At 49.3% G+C, this 22137-nt stretch overlaps 1 protein-coding gene and 1 long non-coding RNA gene across 4 annotated transcripts in view; one reads left to right on the top strand and one right to left on the bottom strand.

The window, feature by feature from the left end:
• Nucleotides 1-22137, bottom strand: part of UBASH3B (ubiquitin associated and SH3 domain containing B) — a 138917-nt gene that overhangs the window by 112533 nt on the left and 4247 nt on the right. The window lies entirely within an intron of this gene.
• LOC309840994 overlaps nucleotides 15376-22137 on the top strand; it is a 28631-nt gene continuing 21869 nt past the window's right edge. The window contains exons 1-2 of one of the 2 annotated variants that reach the window (XR_014298894.1): nucleotides 15376-17731; nucleotides 18114-18536. This is a non-coding gene — a long non-coding RNA (uncharacterized lncRNA). Of the gene's footprint in view, nucleotides 18537-22137 lie in introns of both variants that reach the window. The other variant, XR_014298895.1, reaches the window with a different exon arrangement.

Genomic DNA, 22137 nt, shown 5'->3' with positions numbered 1-22137 from the left:
AGCGATGAATCAGCCTTTGCTGCTGCCACACTCAGCACACAAGGCTTCTCAAGCAGAAGCAGAGCATCTGACCCAGGGGTGGGTGGATGATGGCAATGGATGACTGTCTCCTTGTGCTCCCCCCACCCCCACAGCACTCAGCAACTTCAGCCCGCTTCTCCAGCTTCTCAGTAGAAATGTATTTTTTTTTTTTTCGAATGCAGGGATCAAGCTAGCGAGAGGGACATGCGTGCATGTACACATGTGAGTTATACACGTGCACATGTTAGAGGATGCTTGTAAACCCATGCCCATTACAATGGCTGACTTTCCACTTTCCTGGGCCCCGCGTCCCTTAGAGGGGCGCACAGTCATGGTCCCAGAGGACCTCGTGCCACATGTGGTTTCAGAGCGGAGTCTTGAGTTTGAGTGATCCAAGACCTATAACCTGAACCTCATCATTGTCTGTCTAGAGCATAAGAGGTACAAGGAAGCAAGAATTCCATTTCCTTTTTGTGAATGACTGTTTCTGTTGGACTGAGGAGTCAGGCTGGGCAAAGAGAAGGGAGACAGCTCAGGATATGCATTTATGGATGTGGAATTAATTGGTGGATTTAAAAAAATGTACAATGTCTTGGATTTTGCAGTAAGAATCCTTTAAGCTCGCTCTATTGTCTGTAAGACAATAGGTGGGACACTTGATTCATTCATTTTTTTAAAAAAGATTTTATTTATTTATTTGACAGAGAGAGATCACAAGTAGGCAGAGAGGCAGGCAGAGAGATGGGGGGAAGCAGGCTCCCTGCCGTGCAGAGAGCCCGATGTGCGGCTCGATCCCTGGACTCTGGGATCATGACCTGAGCCAAAGACAGAGGCTTAACCCACTGAACCACCCAGGTGCCCCTAATTCATTCATTCTATTATGCTTGTAAATAATAACTGTAATGAACAACCTATTAATTACCATGAATGAACAAGGTTGAAATAAAAACAAATAGGTATACATAAAATAATTTCTAGTCAAACTTCATTTCTTACAGAGTAGCACCTACTCTTTTATTTTGCTAAATAATTAAAAAGAACCTCGATGTCTTATTTTGGGTATTGAAAAGCCTTGAGTCTTGCTCTGCAGAATACATTTTCCCAGGACAAGCTGCTCACAGCGTTTGGCTTTGACATTAAAAATGCTGTAACTGGGCGCCTGGGTGGCTCATGGCTCTCTGCAGGGCTCTCTGCAGGGTTCTCTGCTCAGCGGGGAGCCTGCTTCCTTTCCTCTCTCTCTGCCTGCCTCTTTGCCTGCTTCTGATCTCTGTCTGTCAAATAAATAAATAAATAATCTTAAAAAAAAACCAACAACAACAAAAAAAACAAAACAAAACGCTGTAACTAATTGTTTGCAATTTATCAGAAAGAAAAAGGTAATTGGTCTTTTAAGGTTTGTTTATTCTGCTTCTGCTATGGAGAAAAGATAAGGCTCCAGTTCTCCTTTCAAATCGGTTCCATGTGGAGTAGAGGATGAACATTTGCTTGGAAGTAAGCAGGCCCATGTCTGAATCCTAACCAGTGAGCAGCTGTGTTGCCCTGAGAAAGTCATTTTTCCCACTTGGGCTCCACCCCCTCATCTGAAAATAGGGTCTGCATGTCATTCCCAGCTCACTCAATTTTCACAACAAAGCATTACGGTCAGGAGGTTTATTATGTGAAAGCTGAGGACCCAACTCCTATAGATCAGGGATCAGCAAACTATAGCTCAAGGTCAAATCCAGTTTGCCACTCACTCTATATACAACCCACAAGCAAAAAGTGGGTTTTACGTTTTTTAAATGGTTGGAAAAAATAAAAGAATATTGTTGTGACAGGTGTAAATAACATGAAGTTCAAATTTCAGTGTCTGTAAATACCCCTTTATTGGAACTCAGCCATGCTCATGGGTTTACATGTCATCTGCCTGCTTTTGTAGGATGACAGCAAAGTTAAGTTGTTGCCACAGAGTCCCTGAGGCCCATAGAAAATATTTATTCTCTGGTTCTTTATCAAGTTTGCTGACCCTTACCATAGATCAGTATGTCTCCAGCTTTAACGTACATACCGATTACTGAGGGATCTTATTAAAATGTAGTTTCTAATTTAGAAGGGTTGGGGTGGAGTGGAGGTTTTGCATTTCTAACAAGCTCCAGGGGCTGCCTGACCTGCTGGTCTGGGGACCCCATTTTGAGTGGCAAGGCTAGGCTCGATCAGACAGATCTGGGGATACCATGATTTGCTCAACATCCTTTGGGGCCTTTCCAGAGGCTTTAAAATAAACTTGGACTTACTACTGTGTGATTCTTACCAGTCTTTCCAGTTTCGTTGCCCGCCCCCGACCCCATGCTTCTCACACACATACCCGGAAACATACTCCCACATGTACACACACGTGCCTTCTGCGCCCTGATGCTTTAGGCTTTCTCATTCACATGCCTATGCACACCCTGGACATTCTGCCTAGAACATTCTCTCATCTCCCCACCCCTGCACTCCAGACATGGCCAACTGTCCGGTTTCTTATCCTTTATGCTTCAGCTCAAGGGGCACCTCCTTTGAGAAGAGCCTTCCTGGGCTCCCTGAGGCTGAGGTAAGTGGCGCTGTTGTGAGGTCCCTTTAGTGCCTCATCTCCCCTTCACAGCCTGAATCACACGCCGCATGACCTGTGTCCTTACAGCAGAGGTCATCTCACATATTCCTGCTTGTCTGCGAACCAAGCCCAGTTCTTGGCACACACCAGGGGTATACTGCGTGTTACGTGGAACAGGACAACAGGACACCTGGGATCAGCCAGCAAATCACGTGGAGAGCGGGGACTACAGCCTACCCTCTCTGAATCCTGGCATGTTGCTTTCTTTTCCCCGAGCCATGCTTCAGAAATCGATGTCCTCTGTCGCAACTGATAGAAGTTTTATAGTGTTTCAGTGGGACAGAAATCCAGCCTGTGCTCTGAAACCCTCAGAGCCTTTGGGAACAGCAGCCTCGTCCCCTGGCTGGCCACACTGTGGAGTACAGAGAATTTCTGAGCCCGGGGAGCAGCTCCTGAAAACATACCCCCCAGAATGCAGAGCCAGTCCTGACAGCTGGACCCGCAGGCTCAGCCCCCAAGTAGGGAGTTCCTTGTCTGGAGCCTGACTTGTGCAAAGTGCTGAGAAGGGCTCCGTGAGAAGCCCTGGGAAACAGACACCTTCTCGTTTCTCGTGGCTTTTATTTCCTTAATGTTACCGGAAGCCCGAGGAATGTGGATCGGCTGGACAGACTGTAGGCTGAGTGCAGCCACGGTGGAGACAAGGGGAGGGAGCACCCAGCAGGGACCACCAGCCCTTCCGCCCGCCCAGCTAGTTGAGACGGCTGAGGAAGGATGACGGAGAGGAGGGGACAGTGTGCAGAGCCCCGGAAGCACCCTGAGTATGCCCCACCTGCTCGGTATGGTATCTTCCCCACCCCTCCTCCACCTGACCTAAAATTCCCTACCCGAAATCCCCAGAACTATTCTCTCCAGAAGGTCGCTGAGAGTTGGTATGGCCTGACCTGAATTGGGTCCCTTCCCCACCAATTCCCCTGCTGAAGCCCCACCCCCTAACGTGGCAGCATTTGAAAATGGCGACTTTGCGACAGCATGAGGGTTAGATACGCTCACGAGGGTGCAGCAGAGATCTGACAGTCCTCGTGGGCCGTCAGAAGAGGCACCTCGCTCCCCACCAGCGCCCGCGCGGGAAAGGCCATGTGAAGGCACAGTGAGAAGGGAACCCTCTGCAAAACCAGAAGAGGGCCCTCACGGGCGGGACCTCAGCTCTGCTCGACCTTGATCTTGGACTTCCAGCCTCCACAACCGTGAGAGAGTAACTGACGGGGGGTGTAAGTGGCCGGCCTGGGGCTCCGGGATCCGGGAGCCCGAGCGGACCACGCCGCAGCCTTCCTTCACAGGTCATCTGATCAAATGCGTGTCCCCCGAGGATCGTTCATTAAGCTCAGGAAGGCGGCAGGGACCCGTCCAGGTTTCCTTGCCATCGTCTCCCCGGCACGTAGTACGAGGCACAGAAATAATAAATGTAAATGAACGAATGAACGTACTGAGTGCTCACTGGGTACTTGGCACCACGCAACGTGGTAAGGAACCAGGAAAAACGAAGACACCATCACGCCAAGGAGACGGTGATGCGATAGGCGAAGCGCTCCAACAGAGGCACAGGACCTGCACCTGCCGGGTGGTGCACTGAGACGCGCATGCGCACACGGACACACGGGACCTGCACGCGCTCGTTCCGCCTCGGGGTGGGAGTGGGTTGAGCCCGACCGAGGAGTGAGAAAGGAGTAATGCAATCTGAGAAATTTTCTCAAAGGGAGGCGTATGTGAAAAGGACGTTTATGATTTCACTTGAGAGCGAAAAAGGCACCCGGGAAAAAGGCACCTGTTGATTCATTGATCAACAAACATGAGCAAGCCCCAGGGGTGTTAACATTGTAGGAACTTGAGCTGTCAGAGATAGCTGGGTGGGGGCGCCTGGGTGGTTCAGTGGGTCGAACCTCTGCCTTCAGCACAGCACATGATCTTAGGATCCTCAGATCGAGCCCCGCCTAGGGCTCTCTGCTCAGCAGGGAGCCTGCTTCCCCCCCCCCCACCCCACCTCTGCCTGCCTCTGCCTACTTGTGATCTCTGTCAAATAAATAAATAAAATCTTAAAAAAAAAAAAAAAAAAAAGATAGCTGGGTGCTACCAAGAGTACTGGGGCGGAGGGGAAGGGGAGGGCAAGCAGATCAGAGAGACAGGCAGCAAGCAGATGGTGATCACCTCCTAACTGGAGTGATACCTGGAAACACAGAGAAGGGAGCCAAAGGAAGAGAGAAGCAGAAGACATTACAGCAGCGGAGGAATGTTTGTTGGTCTCTTGAATTGTTAAAATGAAATCTTCAGAGGGTCTTGGGGGGGTGTGTGCAAGGGGAAGGGCTCCCAAAACAGACTAACCCGGGGATGTTGGTACAGTCCCTTACAAGTTGGAAAAAGCCGTTAACTGATCTGCCTGGCTTTTCTCATTTGCAAAATGGAAACACTACTTACTGATTCTCCCCCCTCAGGATGCAGAAGAGTAAGACACACACAACAGGTCCACAACAAAAGTGAACTCTTACTAGCTGTCTCTAATTAAGAAGTTTAAAAAAAAAAAAAAAGAAAGAAAGAAAGAAAAGAAAAGAAAAGAAAAGAAAAAGAAAAAAGAGTTCCAAACACCCTGCAGTTTCAAGATGGCCCTTTGAAAACTTGGAGGAAAGCGGGCTTCCCTCACCACACGTCATACCTCCTTGTCTAGTGACTATCCCTGCTTCTGTATGTGTCTGTCCCTCTTCTAATCTCAGGGATTCTCAGGGGCCAGGAATGCATCTGTTTGTCTGGGGCCCTTGGATCTACATGGTCCTGGGCTCATCAAGAGGCACTCCTTGAAACTCTGGATAATTAATTGCACAGATGGGCAAAGCAGACGTAAACCATCTTACCCAGAGTCACAGGAAAGATCAGCGGCAGAGCATGCTCTAGAACTTTGACCTCACAGTCCATTGACTTCTGGAGACCACATGGTCACAGACCAAACAGAACAAAGCCTCTGATCTCAGCCGGGGACAGAAGCATTCCTCTCCAAAGCCCCACCAAATGGGAACCGCCACCCAACACTGAGCAGCCCATGTCACCTTCCTCCCTCTCAGAAGTGGCATCCACACTTTCACAAGGAAAAGCAGACACAACACTCGAAACAACTCTTAGAACACCTTCCTGCAATGTGGGCTATAAACACAGGAAACGGCAGCTGGCTGCGCTGCCAGTAACGTTTATTTGCCAGTCAGGGTGCGAGAGCTCTGTGTGTGAGTTTAAAGCTGTCATCCAGGAACAAAAATAAACCAGTAAAGCAGAAACGTAGGCACCCTGACTGTAGATCTAATGGAAGGGGCTTTGGAGTCAGAAAGGCTAGGGTTAGAAACCCAGCTCTGCCACTATTCGTGAGGCATGTTCAGTCACCTTTTGAGCCCCCATTAGCTCATTTGCAAATGGGTCTATTAATATTAACTGCATGGGTTTTCAGTGAAGAGTAACTGACATGGTGATTGTAAGGTACTGAGGCTAGCGACTTTGGCACAGGAAAAGATGATTATGAGTGGTATTTACTATCAAGCTCCTTGGTATTTCCCCAAAGCTGAACACTTTTATTTTTAAGATTTTATTCATTCATTTGTCAGAGAGAGAGAGAGCACAAACTCTCTTTGTTGGAATGGCAGGCAGAGAGAGAAGCAGGCTCGCCGCTGAGCAAGGAACCTGACGTGGGACTCAATCCCAGAACCCTAGGATCATGACCTAAGCTGAAGGCAGACGCTCAACCGACTGAGCCACCCAGGTATCCCAGAGCTGAATGCTTACGTCCACATAAAAACCTGCACACAGATGTTTACAGCCGCTTTATTCAAAATGCCAAATCTTGGGAATCAACCAAGATGTCCTTTATTTGGTGAATAGATAAACTGTGGTAATCCAGACAGTGAAATATTCAGTGCTAAAAAGAAATAAACTATCGGGGTGCCAGTGGTTAAGTCTCAGTGGTTAAGCCTCTGCCTTCAGCTCAGGTCATGATCCCAGTGCCCTGGGATCGAGCTCCGCATCAGGTTCTCTGCTCAGCAGGGAGCCTGCTTCCCCCTCTCTCTCAGCCTGGCTCTCTGCCTACTTGTGATCTCTCTCTCTCTCTGTCAAATAAATAAATAAATAAATAATCTTTAAAGGAAAAAAAAAAGAAAAAAATGAACTATCAAGCCAGGAAGACATGGAGGGACATTAAATATATATTTTGGGCAGAATCTAAACATATATTCCAGTTGGGCAGAAGAAGCCCATCTGGAAAGGCTATATAGTGGATGGTGCCAACATATGGACAGTGAGCTGAAAAAATTAACACAATGGAGTGGTTGCAGGAGGAGGAAATGCCAGGGTTTGGGGGGTGGGTGGAGTTGGGAGAGATAAATAGGCAATAGGTAGAATGCAGAGACTTTTAGGGCAATGAAAACACCTTGTATGATACCATGATGGTGGATACGTGTCCTTATACATGTGTCCAAACTCATGAAAGGCGTAACACCAGCAGTGAACCCTAAGGTAAGCTATTGGCTTTGGGTGATGGTCATGTGTCCATGTAGGGTCATCAGTTTTAACAAAGGTACCACTCTGGGAAGTGATATTGATGATGGGAGAGGCTGGGGCACGTGTGGGGGCAGGGGCATTTGGGAAATCTCTGTATTTTGCTCTGAACCTAAAATGCCTCTAAAAAAATAGTCTTCAAAAATGCTGTTTCTCTCCAACACCCTGGAGGGCCTCATGTAAAGAAAGGTGCTTGACAATATCCAGATCTTTGGAAGAACCCCAGAACCCCAAGCAGAGTCATTCGCTGGCTCCCTCGCCATTTCATAGCTCCAGCTACCTGTCTCTGTTTCAGGGCATGTGGCAGAGTGCGACACACTTATGTGACTACTTCTTGGTCCTCCCTATTAGATGGGGAGCACCAAGGCAGCAGGGGCCATTCCTTATGCATTGTTTTTTCTTTTGATCCTAGCAGCAAGCAAGCAAGCCCGATAATTGCATGTTGAAACAAACAAACAAAACCACCCCGGGAACAGGAAACTGGTGCAAGGAAGAGAAAGAGGCACTCTGGACCCTGACATACAGCTTTCCGATGGTACTCCCAATATGCTGGCAGGAGTCCAGCAGTGAGCAGAGAAAGGCTAAAGAAACATGGTAGTACTTCCTCCTTGATGGTGATCTTCTTCTTTTTCTATTAAAGAAGAAAGCTCCCTCTGTAGAAAGGCAATTCCAGAGCAAAGAAAGCCAAACAAGGAAATAACTTCAGATCCTTTAGCAAAAAGTGTTGCAACATACATTCTCCCCATCATCAGAAACTGTAAGGACAAAAGACAGAACATCAGCCCTTCTGGAATTTTCTATTGCAAGGAGATCAAGGCTCACTTAAGGCTACTTCTTTTATGGCTGAAAATTCCAGTCTCCTGAGTCTATTATAAACTCAAAGCCATCCTCCTTCCTCACAAGTTCTTTCTCTTCCTATTCCTGGCAGGGGGGCAGGGGGTGCTCTGCCCTGGCTTGGTTACATTGGACTTGTCCCTCTCCTCTGCCTGTGGCTCACTGCTGCTTGTCTGAGCCTCTTGTCCACTCCCTCTGTCCCAAAGTGGTCACATGCCCAGAGCTGACTACACATCGGTGAGTACGTGCCCACTAAACGAGAGCTTGAGACTCACCCCTTCTGAGGCCCTTGTCTGACACCCTGAGGTCAGCATTTTGTGTCCCTTCAGCCCTTGCATGAGGACAATGCAATCCAACCCTGGTGGGGCTGATCCAAAAGGGATGCCTGGGAAGGGGATGTTCAGAGAATCCAGAGACTTGGCACGAACACACTTTAAAGACAGCAGACTTGGAGGTCAGGTCCACCCCCCCACTTGTTCTTCCTACCTCTTGGCTGTTCAATACCTCAGGAGTCAGTGAGCTCCCTCTGTGGGCTACTTGTATGCGCATGGTCCTAAGACTGCCTAGTTGTACCCCTGAATAGCTTTGGGTGCATTTCTTTAGGCTCCTTTCCCCCCCATATTTTATTTATTTATTATTTTTTTTAGTTTCAGAGATAGAGTTTGGTGATTCATCAGCTGAATATAACACCCAGTGCTCATTTCATCACGTGCCCTCCTTAATGCCCATCACCCACCAACCCCATCCCCCCAACCCACCCATATTTTAAGTAGGGGAAATGATCTCTTTTACCGTCAGCGCTGTGGAATCATGCATGTGAAAGCACCTATCCAGAAGGTTCCTCATAAAGGACACCCTCAGATTTCACATCCTTCCCCACAGACCTCAGATCCCAGGTTGGCCAAGCCTAACCCTGGTGGTGGCTTCAGATATGTTCTCCAACCTATGTCCATCTGAGGAGGCTGAGAAGGAACCTCAGTCACAGTCGGTCATAACTGGGCAGAGAAGGTCCTGGAGCATACCACAGCCGAGCCACTGGTTTCCAGATTGTTTTTCTGGTGAACTGGCATTTGCCCCACCCCCCAGCCACATAACTGCCACCAAAGTCCACAAAATAAGCATCCTCTTTTCTTATGACAGCCCCCTAGATATCAGAGGAGAGAACCTTCCTCCCTCTCTATCTTATCACATGATATCGCCGTCTTCTGCTTGAGTCTATCTTGCCCAAGAGCTTGAGAGCAACTTGCGGTCAGGGATGGGGTCTTACTCATATCGGTCCCTCAAAAGCCTTCCCCAATCACACAGGACACACGCCATCTTGCCGAAGCAGTTTTACTGGTTTCCAGCCCCTTGTCCTCGGCCGGCCCACCTCCCTGCTCCGCTGGCCCACAGGGCTGCCAGCCACTGGCCAGAGCAACACAAGCACACTCGCCACCTTCCTGCCGAGGCGGGATGGATGAAGCGACACCAGGAGGTCTGGGGCGCCTGAAGCAGCCAGACAGCAAAGGGGTTATGGCTGTGCATCCGGCGTTACAGTGGAGAGCCTGTGCTCTTACACTTGGAGGAAGATAGGGACTTCAAACATCCTCCTCAATCCTGACCCACAAAGCTGCTAAAGCTCTCCAGTGAGCCTGGAGGTGCCTAAAGGCTCACCTTGATGATCTGTTGATTCTTCAGACCCATCTAAAAGCCGACTCCCCCAGGGTCCCCTGCCATCATGACCGCCGTGCTGGCGTGTTGGGGATCCTTCCTGATGAGGACGGTAGCTCTGAGTACTTGTGAGCCAGGAAGGAGGAGGGAGTGGCGTGGTTCTGCACAGAGTTCTATAGGGAGGAGAAGAGCCATTCCACACACCTCAGCCAACTCCCCGCATCTCCCTGACCCTCCCCAGAAGGCTTACCCAATTAACTGAATGCTTAAGTTATCCCTAGGCCCCAAGTCTTAAAAATGTTGGGAAGAGAACTTAGGAACTCACCAAAGACTTGCAATGACCATTGACTTATACCCAGAGTCCTCTCCTGCGTCCCACACAACCCTGTGATTCCAAAGCTAGTGATCTGTACCACTATAGAGCTACCATTCATGGTGCACTGAAGAGCCAGGCTCTGGACTAACTATCTTGTGTGTATTATCTCATTCAAATGAGTAGCAGTCAAACCATTATATACTCTGCCCAAGGAGTCCCTCCCAGAGGCCACGGGAGCAGGAGCACACTTCCTGTGTGTGTTGTGGAGGCTCCGTTTGCACCACAGATAGAGGCTGGGAGACATGGCTCACAGGGACATGGTATTCTGTAAACTCCTGAGTACAATCCCATGCCTGTCTTCCCCAAATCTGGAGCCAAGATGGGTAGTACACATAACACGTACACACGCTTTTGGAAAAGGTGATGATATCACAGCAACTCTATACAAAATTAGAAGACAGTCAACCACACTGCAACTATTTGGGCCCACTGAGAGATGAAACCAGCGAGATTAAACACGTGAGCAACCAATCAGGTTGCCTTCTTGACCCCAGTTCTATGTAATCTAAAGACATCAAGTCATTTTTGCTTCCTTCTGCCAATCGTCAAACGTTACTAAACACCAGCTATGCATCAACACTGTGGGTGCTGGTTAGGAGACCCGACTTGGGAATCTGACCACCTGAGGTAGTCCCCTTGGGTCTACCACTTACTTGCTGTGTGGTCTTGGGTGACTCAAAAATTTCTGTGCCTCAGTTTTCTCATCTGAAGAATGGGGATGATAACAATTTCTATCTCATAAGATTGTTATGAAGAATAAACAAAATAATGCCCATGTCATGTTTTAAAATACTGCTGGGCACAGAGTAGGCACTCGGTGAAGGTTAGCTAGGAATATTCAGTGCTGGGTTGGAATGGTGAGGGTGAAGAGACAACCAGTGAGGAGTTAGGGATAAGAAAAGCTAATGAGGAGACCTGGTAGATGTCTGTCCTGTGCAAAAACATCACGAACTAAAAGGACATGCAGACCGAGAGTGTTACATGCACACACATGCCGTGGTAGAAGAATGATGTCTCCCAAAGATACCCTTGTCCTACTCCCCAGAACCTATGAATATGTTCCCTTCCAGGACGGAAGGGACTTTGCAGATGTGACTAAGCTTGGCCTCTTAAGCAGAAGCACTGGAGTCAGTAGGGTCTTTCTCAGGGAGATGGTGAGGCAGGAGAGGCAGAGACAGATGGAAGCCCAGGTGGGAGGGCTGTCTTCTGTAGAAGGAGGAAGGGGCGATGAGCCAAGGAATGCAGGCACACTCTAGAAGCTGGCGAAGTCAAGGGAACAGGCTCCCTCCTCCAGCCTCCAGCAAGAGCATGGCTCTAGCGACATCTCGATTTTAGGGATCATGCCCGCATTAGACTTCTGATCTCCTGATGCTAAAGAGAATAAATTGGTGGTGTTTTAAGTCACAATAAGTTTGTTAGAGTAGCAATAGGAAACTCTACTACACAGGCCTTTGGTCACATGTGCTGTATTTCACAAAACCTCTTGTTGTTCACAAAAGCCACTTGCTAACTCATTATGACTCACGTTCCCTACTTCCCAAAAAGGGTGAAGTGAAAATTTAAGCTTCCAGAAGGAAGTGTTCACTTTGATGCGGCTGGCCTGTCAAGGGGTTCCTCATGTTCCTCGTTCACAGCGTCAGCCTCTCGGAAGGAGCAGAGCTTGGTTAGGGAGGACTAGAACGGCCCAACAAATGTCATGCAAAACCAGCATGTCACAGGCTTTCTGGAAGAGCCTCAAAGTACCACGACCCAACCCCTGACAACAGTAGTATCATTTCACACGTGCATGACCTTTTGTGATTTTTATTGCTCGTATATACGTGGCCTCACTTTGATTCATCCAACCCATCGAAACACTCCATCAAGACCACATCCTGAGAAAGTGCCAGATCCAGAATTTGAAGCCAGTCTTTTGTCCCTAAAGCCAGTCTTCCCTCCACCATAGTGGAAGGCAACATCGGCTCTTCCCCTCTGAGGTGGGTAACTGAGACAACTAACGGTCCCCTCCCACACCGCCCCTATCACCAGTGTGATGCTTCCCTCTCCCCTCCCCACCCAGCCCACCCTTCTTGGAGGTGACCTCTCCAACTGGCCACAGACACGTTAGCTGCTTCTTCCACGGGCTGAGATATAAACACATGGAACACATAAGGAGAGCAGCCAAAGGGAAAGAAAGAAAAGGCAGAGAAACTGTGAAAGGGTTAATCAAGATAACAGCCCAGTCCGTTTCTCCAGAAAACAGAGCCCAAAAGCCTTGTTAGCAATCTCCTTCTTGGAGGCAGAGCTTCTCGGGTCTGCTTCTGTCACTGACCAGCTGGTGGTCTTGAAAAAGTCACTTCATTTGTTTGTCTCATTTTAGTTCTATGTAGAAAGAGGAAGTTGGACTAGAAAAGTTCCACCAGCAATGCTCGCTGTACATTTCCGAGATTCTGCCTCTACGGGTCTTTTCCATGCAAGAACAGTCTGCTTCAACAAAGACACCGGAGTCAGCCCACATGGAGGGCGGAAGCCTTCATGGGATTCTTCACCCGGAAGCAGATCCTACCAGGCCTCACGTGCCTCTCGAGCCAGGGGAAGTGATCTCTGTCACTAAGTCCAATACGGAGGCACCGTCTAAGATGGGAATAATAACTAACACTTCTATTTTTTTTTGTAATAAAGATTTTATTTATTTATTTGACACAGAGAGAGAGATTGCAAGTAGGCAGAGAGGCAGACAGAGAGAGAGGAGGAAGCAGGCTTCCCGCTGAGCAGGGAGCCCAACTTGGGGCTCAATCCCAGGACCCTGAGACCACGACTTGAGCCGAAGGAGAGGCTTAACCCACTGAGCCACCCAGGCGCCCCATAACCAAACCTCTTGAACACCTCTATCTCCATATACTTTCTGTCGTCTGGAGCTCTCTGTAAGTTTGTGTTCAAGAAGTTGTTCATGGGGCACCTGGGTGGCCCAAGTTCAGGGACCTGGGATCGAACCCTGTGAGGCTGCTTCTCCCTCTCCCTCTGCCTGCTGCTCCATTGGCTTGTGCTCTCTCTCTGTCACATAAATAAATAAAATCTTAAAAAAAAAAAAAGATGTCATTCATTTCCACATCCTTTGGCAATGCATGAAGAGCCACTATCACTCACCAAATGTCCTGAACTTAAAACCATGTATTACCCTGTGTTGACATTGTCCACGTCCACCAACACTCAGAAATTCAATGCCCACAAACATAAAACCTACCACGTAAAGTACAACTTCCCATTCTTTGGGGTAAATATACTCTCTCCAACTTTGATTCAGGTACCCCCACTCCAAGGTCTTCTGATTGTTTCTTTCTCCCTCTTCTTTCCTCTAGCTTTTCCTTCCAGAGCACCCAATAAATCCATCATCCATTCACATTCCATACGGGCCCACTCATGTCCAGGTTGTAGGTGAGTGCAGGTGGGCCCGTGTGTGTAGGACAACTTGCAGTGACTTCTAAGACTGCACAACACCTTCCCTTGGGGTCACGGAAGGTGCTCTGGTCCCTGACCACTGGCCACCCCATGAATCCTGATGTCTTACAGACAGAGCATAGATCCCTGGGCATTCCTTGGTGAGCTCTTTCTAATAGAGAGGTGGTGGTGGCAGGAGCTTACTGGAGAGAAGAAATTAGAGAAAATGAGCTTAGTGCATAGAGGGCTGAGATCTCAGCCAGAGCCCAAAGCAAGGAGGAGCTGAGTAGGTTTCTCATGCTTTAGCCACAGTACTTAACACATTGACCAGCATGCAGCAACCACCAGGAAAGAGGCGTTGAATAATGAGGGAAGGGTCACTCCGGCAAGGATCCTCTGGTGATCTCGGCATGGTTTCCAGTGAGGGCAGCTAAGTGCAGATACGGATAGGTGAGGCCGGGTACCAAAGTATGGATGGGAGAGCACATAAAATCTCTAGAAGTGAGGGAATGGTTAGATGTATGGTCTAGAATCTAGATCTCACAGTCAGATCTCAGTCAGCTGCCTCAGTTTCAGAAAGAAGATTCTAGGTGTCTGAGGTAAGGGCTGTCAGAGAGTAGGGAAGGATCCCGGGGTCCTGATCCTCAGGAGTCTGGGGGTGCTGGAGAGGATTACTGGAAACCCCATAGAGAGGCTTTGGAATCTCCATCCGGGAACACCTCATTCACAACCAACTTTACTGACTTGGGCATTGGAAAGGGAACGGAATATTTCGTTGAACTCAGTTTTGTCATGAAATTCTCTTCTCCCCTGCCTTCTTCCATGACACCTGTCATTTTGTTCTTTTCCTGCCTCTTGAACAGTCCTCCTTAGCTTCCTTCACCTCCTTTCTTCTCTACCCACCAGCTGGTCCCCAACAATACTATCCCTGGGGGTTGGCTTCTTTCCTTTCCTTTTCACTCTGCCTGTTCTTTACACCTACTGCCAGGCCTTCTGCTACAACCTCCAGCAAACAGTCTGGTCCCAACTAATTTCTCCGCCTCACCTCTCACTACCTCTGTGTCTCCTTCCCACCGATCCCAGCCCCCGGGGCGGCTGGTTCCGAAGTCAAGCTGTTCTCTCTGACTGGAATGCCTCCCCTCCTCTCCACCAAGAAAAGCTCTCCTCATTATTTAAGGTCTGCCTTTATTATCACCTCCTCTGCTTTCCTCAACCTTCTCAAGTTACCCTAATTGTTTTTTTTTGTGGTCCCACATGGGTTTTTTCAAACTTTGACTATAGCAGTAATTGCTATTGTGATATCACATTCAAGGTTTCTATGTCCTGCCCTCCTGAAGAAGGTTGAGCTCCTGGAGAAGACAACCTTCACATTCCTAACAAGTTCCTGGCATACAGCAGGCACTCAGTAAATGCCCAGTAAAAGAGTAAACAAAACAATGTCAAACCCAAAGTCAGGCCCTACTATGGGCCAGCTCTTTTGGTAGCCAACATGTTTCCTTTTCCTTCTGAGCTAGATGGTGACAGAGGACGGGCAGGGAGAGTGATGAGCAGAGTGAGTCAAGAGACCCAAGTTTAGATTAAAATCTGCTTCTATCTTCCCTTGTGGTGTAGTATAAAATCATTCAAACGGTCTACTGATCTTCCCAAACTCCCACCTCTCAAACTGAAGGGTCCTGACACCATCTTGTTCACACCCTGAATTCCCTTCTGGGCTCCCTGTCTGGTTACCAACCCTCCTCACCTACAACCTGCCTCTACCTCTGCCAGCACACAGGTCACACGGTAGCATAATTGTCTGTCTTTCACACTAGACTGCCAGGTCCTGAGGGCAGAGATTTTATATGTATATAATATATATATAATTAATATATATTCATATCTTATATATATTTATTACATATATATAATGACGTTATGTCCTCCTCCTAACTCCTGTTAGAATAGGCTAGCACAGTTGCCCATAAACACGGGGTGAAATGTACACAAACACACAAAGTTGGCATTACCAAGGAAACGTTTGATGGAGAGAACACATATGCGATACTGGATTGTTGTTTTTTAAATTTCGTTGCAGTCTAGTTGACACACAATGTTATATTGCTTTCAGCTGCACAACAGAGTGATTTGGCAAGACTTTATGGAACGCTGTGCCCACCCCCAACCGTGAGTGTGGCTACCATCAGTCATATTCAACACTACTGTGTGTGGAACCTTTGACCATATTCCCTATGCTGTGCCTTCTCTTCCTGTAACTCATTCATTCCGGGACTGGGGGCCTGTACCTCCCACTCCCCTCCACCCGTTATGCCCATCCCCCCACCCTTGGCAACCATCACTCTTGTTCTCCGTATTGATGGACCTATTTCTGCTTTTTGTTTGTTTGTTTATTCATTTGTTTTGTTTTGTTTTTTGTTTGTTTGCTTTTTTTAGATCTTATCTATATGTAAAACCATATGGTGTTTGGATTTTTTTTTTTTTTTTTTTTTTTTTTGCTCTCTTCTTGTCTTGTTCTCCAGATTTCATTTGTCAGGATATATCAGAAGAGGCCCTGAAGCAGAAAAAAAATCACGATGCCTAAGTGGCTGCAGAACTCGGACAAAGGACTTGGGATCTTTGCAGGGATCTAGAGATGACCCTGTCTCTTCGCTGCCTGCTTCACAGGGCGAAGCCTAACAAGGATTGAGGGAGAAGAGAACAGAAAAGAAAGGGAGAGGAAGAGAGAAGAAGAGAGGCGGGGAGGCGGGGCGGGGTGTTAGGGGTAAAGGGAAGCTCAGGGAAGAGAAGCCAAATGCATTGTGATTGAATGAGTTCCCCAGGGTGGGTGAGATCTGCTTAGGCAGAAAGCAAACACATGCTGCGTCCACAGTCAACTCAAGGACAGGCTGGTTAAGGGATGACGTAGGCGATGTCATGGATTCAGAACTCCAGCAACTCCATGCTGTTCGGAGCGTGCGTCTGTGTTTCAACAAGACTGTACACAAAAGCAGCCATCAGGGCAGATTTCTTCCCTGCTCAGAAAGTGCTTCCTACCTGAGATCAGAGAAGAAACATTTAGAGAGTCAACGCTCACAGTCAATATTTTTGAATGGGGCACAGTCAACCCAGAAGTGGGATTCTAAACAAGCCTGCCACCTGATTCATAGAGAAGGCTGAATCCGCAACACCTCAACAGAAATCTGAAATGTTCTGCTGCCTCTGGCCATCTGTGCTATCAGCTTCCTCTCAGCATTTTCCAGACGGCTGGGAGCTGCTCTCTGCTGGTGTTTCTTCCAGCTTCCCACTGTGTGTGGCAACAGCCCTCGTCTTGGTGGAGTTGACTGCCACTGCTGCTTTCTGTACGAGAATGTTCGTGCTTCCACTGGGGCAACGGAGCAGTGTGAATTGTTACACAAGCAGCTGGTGACTTTCAGAAGGGAAGGTGCCCCTTTAATTAAAAAGGTGCCCAAGAGCCATTGGTTTCCCCCAGGGGCGGGGCTCAAGGCACTAACCTCCTCTTTCATTCAACCAGCACCCTGGCTATTTTATGCAAGAAAGCACATTATGTACCAATTTGAAAATTATACCATTGTACCCTACTTAAATGGCCCTCCCCCTCCCCACTGTAATTGGCTGCTATCATTCTTTCTGCTTATTTACTCTCTAGAATATCAATGGGCAGTCCTGAAGGGTTTTCTTTAAAGGGAGGAAAGAAGAATTTGACAGTAAGGCACTGGGGAAAATAAAACAAAACAAAAACAGAAAAGCATAGGAGACACAGTGAAAACATCCTGTGCTGTCCAAAAGCATGGGTCCATGTCACCCGCGGGTCCCCAGAATGCATGAGATGTGGTTGACTTCAACCCCATTTACAGCTGGGGAGATTGAGGCCCCGAGGAAAGGATGGGTGTGAACTCAAACAGCCGATAAGGGAGAGCAGAGCAAGAGCTCAAAGCCAGGGTCTGAAAGAAAGGGAAACTGAGTTTGCTTTCCCTTACTGTGGGGCTACCGGTGGGGTGGGAACTGAGGGCAGAACCTTTACACTATCTGTAAAGTGTTGTTCCCCATGCCCAGAAAAAGTACACCTGCTCTCCGGAGGGTCACTGTGGAGGGTGTTCAGCCAGCTAGAGAGAGGCCCAGGCTGCCTCTGACAGCTGACTTCAGAGTGCCAGGTGGTGAAACTTGGCATTCATCTTTTCCTCCTGAGAATGGCACAGAATTTAGCAGGATACCATGCACCTAGCAAGAACTCAGACAATTTCTGGATGTCCATCGGAGGCCTTCCCAAAAGGCCTCACCCCCAGGTGAGGTGGCCAAGAACATGCTGGCAAAGCCATCAGGAAAAACGGGGGGTGTTTTTCCCCGTTTTTCCTGATGGAAAAGAAAGGGGCCGACAAGAAAGGAGATGTCCTATCACATAATCCTGAACCCCGACAGAAGGTCTGGAGGGCAGAGGCCCCTGCTCCATCTATCCATCCATCCTCCAGGGACATTCTCCCACAAGCCTCTGGGTGACACCCAGTGGCCCCTGGGAAGATCCTCCAAAGAAGAAGACAAGAGCTGTCAGCCCTGATGGGGACCGCAGGCATCTTCCTCTCCAGCAGCCGCTCCAACCTGCAGGGACTGTGCCCATCTCAGGGCAGAGAAGCACACTCTTGAGTGAGATGTTTTCCTCTCTCTTTCCAGGGATGGAGTCTGATTCCATGTGAGGCTAATCAGAAGACAACCATCTGGTGCTCCAGCATATCCCCAGCCCGGGCCATTTATTATAATCCGCAGCTGGGGCGGCGCTGGGGGCGGTGTTGGCTGTGCCCCGGGCCTGCTTCTCCTCTGCCTTGTACCCCTCAGGGCACTCTGCAGAAAGAGGTGCCAGGGAACAGAACCCAAGGGCTGGGGGAAGGCACAGCCCCTACCTCCTACTCAGGACTCTGTGCCATGAGGAACGAGGAGCTGAACCCTGGAGACAGCTCACAAAGGAGCCGAGCAGAATAGAATCACCATTGCAGTAGCAGGATGGTCCCCGTCTTCTCCGAGGGCTCACCGGATGCCACAGACTCCATGGCCGTGGGCATGGAATGGCACCGCTTGCCTTTACAGCAGCCCTTCGAGGTAAGGACTGCAACTAGCAACATTTTCCTGGCTTGGAAATTAAAGCATGGCACTTCCAGCCACTTGCCCAACGTGTCCTGGCTGCCTGGCCAGTTGCAGGCTAGACTTCCGTGTCTTGGGCAGCCAGTGTTGGGGTCTCTTCCATGCCTGGCTGCCCAAGCAATGGGACACCCCATCACATATACGCAGGCAGGGGATGTTGCTGGCATCAATCCCTCTGTCACCTCTGTCACTGGCCAGAGGAGAGCTGTTGGGAGACACAGAGTCCTCTAGGTTTGCATGTGGCTTCTCTGAAAAGCCAAGCGTTTAGCTCTGAGAATTAGTGCCCGCCCACTCCATTGGTAAAAAGCAGCTGGAGTTTGAGGCAGTGGAGGGCAGGGGGTGAGATGGGGCAAAAACCACAGGACAGAGTCATAAAGCAGGACCCTCGTCCCTCTCTGTGGCACTCACTCTTCCAAACCTTAGTAGAAACTCACAAGGTCTGAGACTTGACAGTGATCATGCACATGAATCTGCTTCGCGATCTCTAAAGGGATCTAAAAACCCGCGGTACTATTTCCAGGGCGCAGCGGAAGTTCCGCAGAAGGTCTGTGCGAGGGGCTGTAATTGCGTTACCCGTCATTTCAAACCCACCGTGGTCTGTTAGCAATACGAGGAGATGAACTACTGATTCACGCAGCACCACGGAAGTCTCCAAAATATGCCGAAGGGAAGAAGCCAGGCAGGCACAAGAGGGTACACTGTGGGACTCCCCCTCCGTGCAGATCTGGAAAATGCAAGCTAATCTATAAGGACAGAAAGCAGGCCGGTTCCCCAGGGAGAGGGTGGAAAGGGGAACAAGGAACCTTTTGGGGGTGACGGGCAAGTGCCGGGTCTTGTGGTGGTGATGCCACGGGGGTACGCTTTTGACAAAACTGATCAATCCATAAACAGATTTAGTTTCAGGTACATAAATGATACCTCAATAGTTGAAAATAAAAATGTGTGGCGAAGTCATCCCTTTGGAACCAGGGCCCGTGTCCAGCCTGGGAAGGTCCCTGGACTTGCAGGTTTAACTCAACACTCTCAGGGCGACCAGGCCGCACCCAGGTCAAGTGCCCGAGCTCCTCCGAGCCTCAAGCCTCTTCATCTTTATTTTTTTTTATTTTTATTTTTTATTTTATTTATTTATTTGACAGAGAGAGATCACAAGTAGGCAGAGAGGCAGGCAGAGAGAGAGGAGGAAGCAGGCTCCCCACTGAGCAGAGAGCCCGATGCGGGACTCGATCCCAGGACCCGGAGATCATGACCTGAGCCGAAAGCAGAGGCTTAACCCACTGAGCCACCCAGGCGCCCCGCCTCTTCATCTTTAAAACGAGGCTGTCACCCCGAGCTTTGCCTCACGACGCGGCTGTGCCAATCAAGAGGGCTGTTTGGCGCACGTGAGAGCAATTTTCCGACAGCAAAATAACAGACGTAGAGGACTGTGGTCTGGGTGCGCGGAGATTATGGGTAACTTCAAGTCCTTTGCTCTGCCCACCAAGAAGATCCCTTCAGCTCCGGGGCGCCCACCTTTTGTGTCCTCTCTCTACCCCAGGACCTCAGGGAAAGCAGCTACAGAATCGGCCACGACTCGGAGACGCTGAGTTGACCAAGGACTTCCACAAGATCCAATGTCAACCCCCAGGAAAGCTGGAGAAGGCCAGAGAAACTGGATACTTTAATTCACGGGCGGTGCAAGGTGCTTCTCAATTCCATGTGAAGGCAGCTCTGAGGGCCTTTTATCTTTGGGCGACGAAGCACAGCTAATGCAGCTCACTATCCAAAGCCAAGTCCAAGGTGCTTATCCCAGCTCTTTCCTTCCTCCACGGTCCTGCTCTTTGACTAGGTAGGCACTGTTCAAATATTCCCCGTAGCAAAAAAGGACAACCAGAGAGCCCAGGTAGGTCTATGCCGGAGACTTCAACCAGCAACCACCTAGCATCCTGTTCCTCCAGTCAACACAATAAAACTGTAATCCTCTCTGTCTGGTGTCCAGATTATATTTTCAACTACTCTAAGTCCTTTCCTGCCTGTGACTCATTTTGTCTTCACAAAGCCTGGTGCGCAACACAGGACAGGTGTTGCTGGGTGCAGAAGCTGATGAGGAATGCTGAGGAAAAGGGAAGGCCCGAAAGCTTCCTCGGTCAGAAGCTGGACAAGCGCTGGGCCATGGAACCCCTGCCACCGCGTCCTTTTGCAAGCCTGTTGTCTCTCCATCATCAGCAAACATTAAAGCCATTTGCTAGAGACAGAGATCTGGCCACAGGCCGCCTCCAACAGACCCAACCAAAACAAAATTAAAGGTCAGAGGTGTATCAGCAAAGACATCTCAGATTCAATGGTGAGGTGATGCTCCTACCCTTGGCCTCAAGCTGCAGAAGAGATAAGAGATAAGAGCCTCCCTCCTCCACTAACCATAGAGACCAGTAGGGGATGGTGTGAAATCAAGTAGCAAAGCAACAGTCGTGCCCCCCCCCCTCCGCAGAGTTCCGGGTCTGCCTTCCCTCCTGGCCCCAGGCATGCCCTTCCCCCAGGCCTTTGCTCAGCACACTGTTCGTTTGCCTTCCCAGGGACCTCGCTCCAGTCGTGACCAATATGGACCATTCTTTTTAGAACTTTTGGAATAGGAACGTTTAGAAGAGCTACTATGTACGGGGGAGGGGGAGGGATAAGGCCATTTTGGACCCTTGAAGGTTTCCTTCCAAAGGCTTCCCTAACACCTCCTAACCTAGTGCACACACACACAGACACCCCCCAAAATTGCTACTTCTCAGTCCTTTCTAGGGCAGGCCCTTCTACAGCAGTGTTTGTGGGCTGAAGGTAATGGGGTGGGATGGAAAAAACCTAGTAAGAAGGAACATACCCTGAGGTCACCCAGCTGGCCCAGCGCTCTTCCTCTCCCTTAGCTCTGTTGGGCAGTTAAAAGCGAGCAGGGCAGTTAAAAGTGAGCACTAATTACTCCCGTACCTCTCAGAGGGAGGCAGTGAGGCCCCGAGGGGTTAGGTGACTTATCCAAGACCACAGCACAGCACGTCTGGAATGGGGACCTGGGCCTTGCTGGCCCGAGCTCTCTGCCAGCTCACCCAGAACCCTGTGGAAGGGTTCTTGCTGCTGCACCATGCCAGACTCAGTTACACACAATGGGGAAACCAGAGCTGTCGGCCTTGGCTACCACCAGTCTCTCCAAAGGGCCACGTTCCAAATATCTCTCCCATCCCTCCTTGAGGCATCCCAGCCACGTCTCCCAGAACCCTGAAAACCATCAGCGCTCCCTTCTGTCTGCAATTTCTTCACGCCCTTTCCTCCAGGCTTAAGGCCCAAGAAGGAGGCTGCTCAGAAGCTAAGCCCGTTGCCCTGGCTCTGTCTTCTCAACTCAGCAGCCCAGGGAGAGCAGCACTAGATCAGGGGACAGCCAAGGGCTCCGCCTCCTCCCGGGCAGGGAATCTGACAGAGACGGAACAGGAAAGCCAACTCCCCTTCTGGCCAGGCTGTTCCATTAGGACCTCCTTGGTCACCTGTTCAGTAAAGAGAGGCAGTGCTAGTCATAATACTAGGAGCTGTGATGGGCTGAATAACTGCT

This window comes from Mustela nivalis, assembly GCF_964662115.1.
Source record: "Mustela nivalis genome assembly, chromosome: 9".
Lineage (NCBI taxonomy): Eukaryota > Metazoa > Chordata > Mammalia > Carnivora > Mustelidae > Mustela > Mustela nivalis.
Note: the sequence above shows the minus strand (reverse complement) of the source record. Positions and strands in the feature narration are given on the sequence as shown.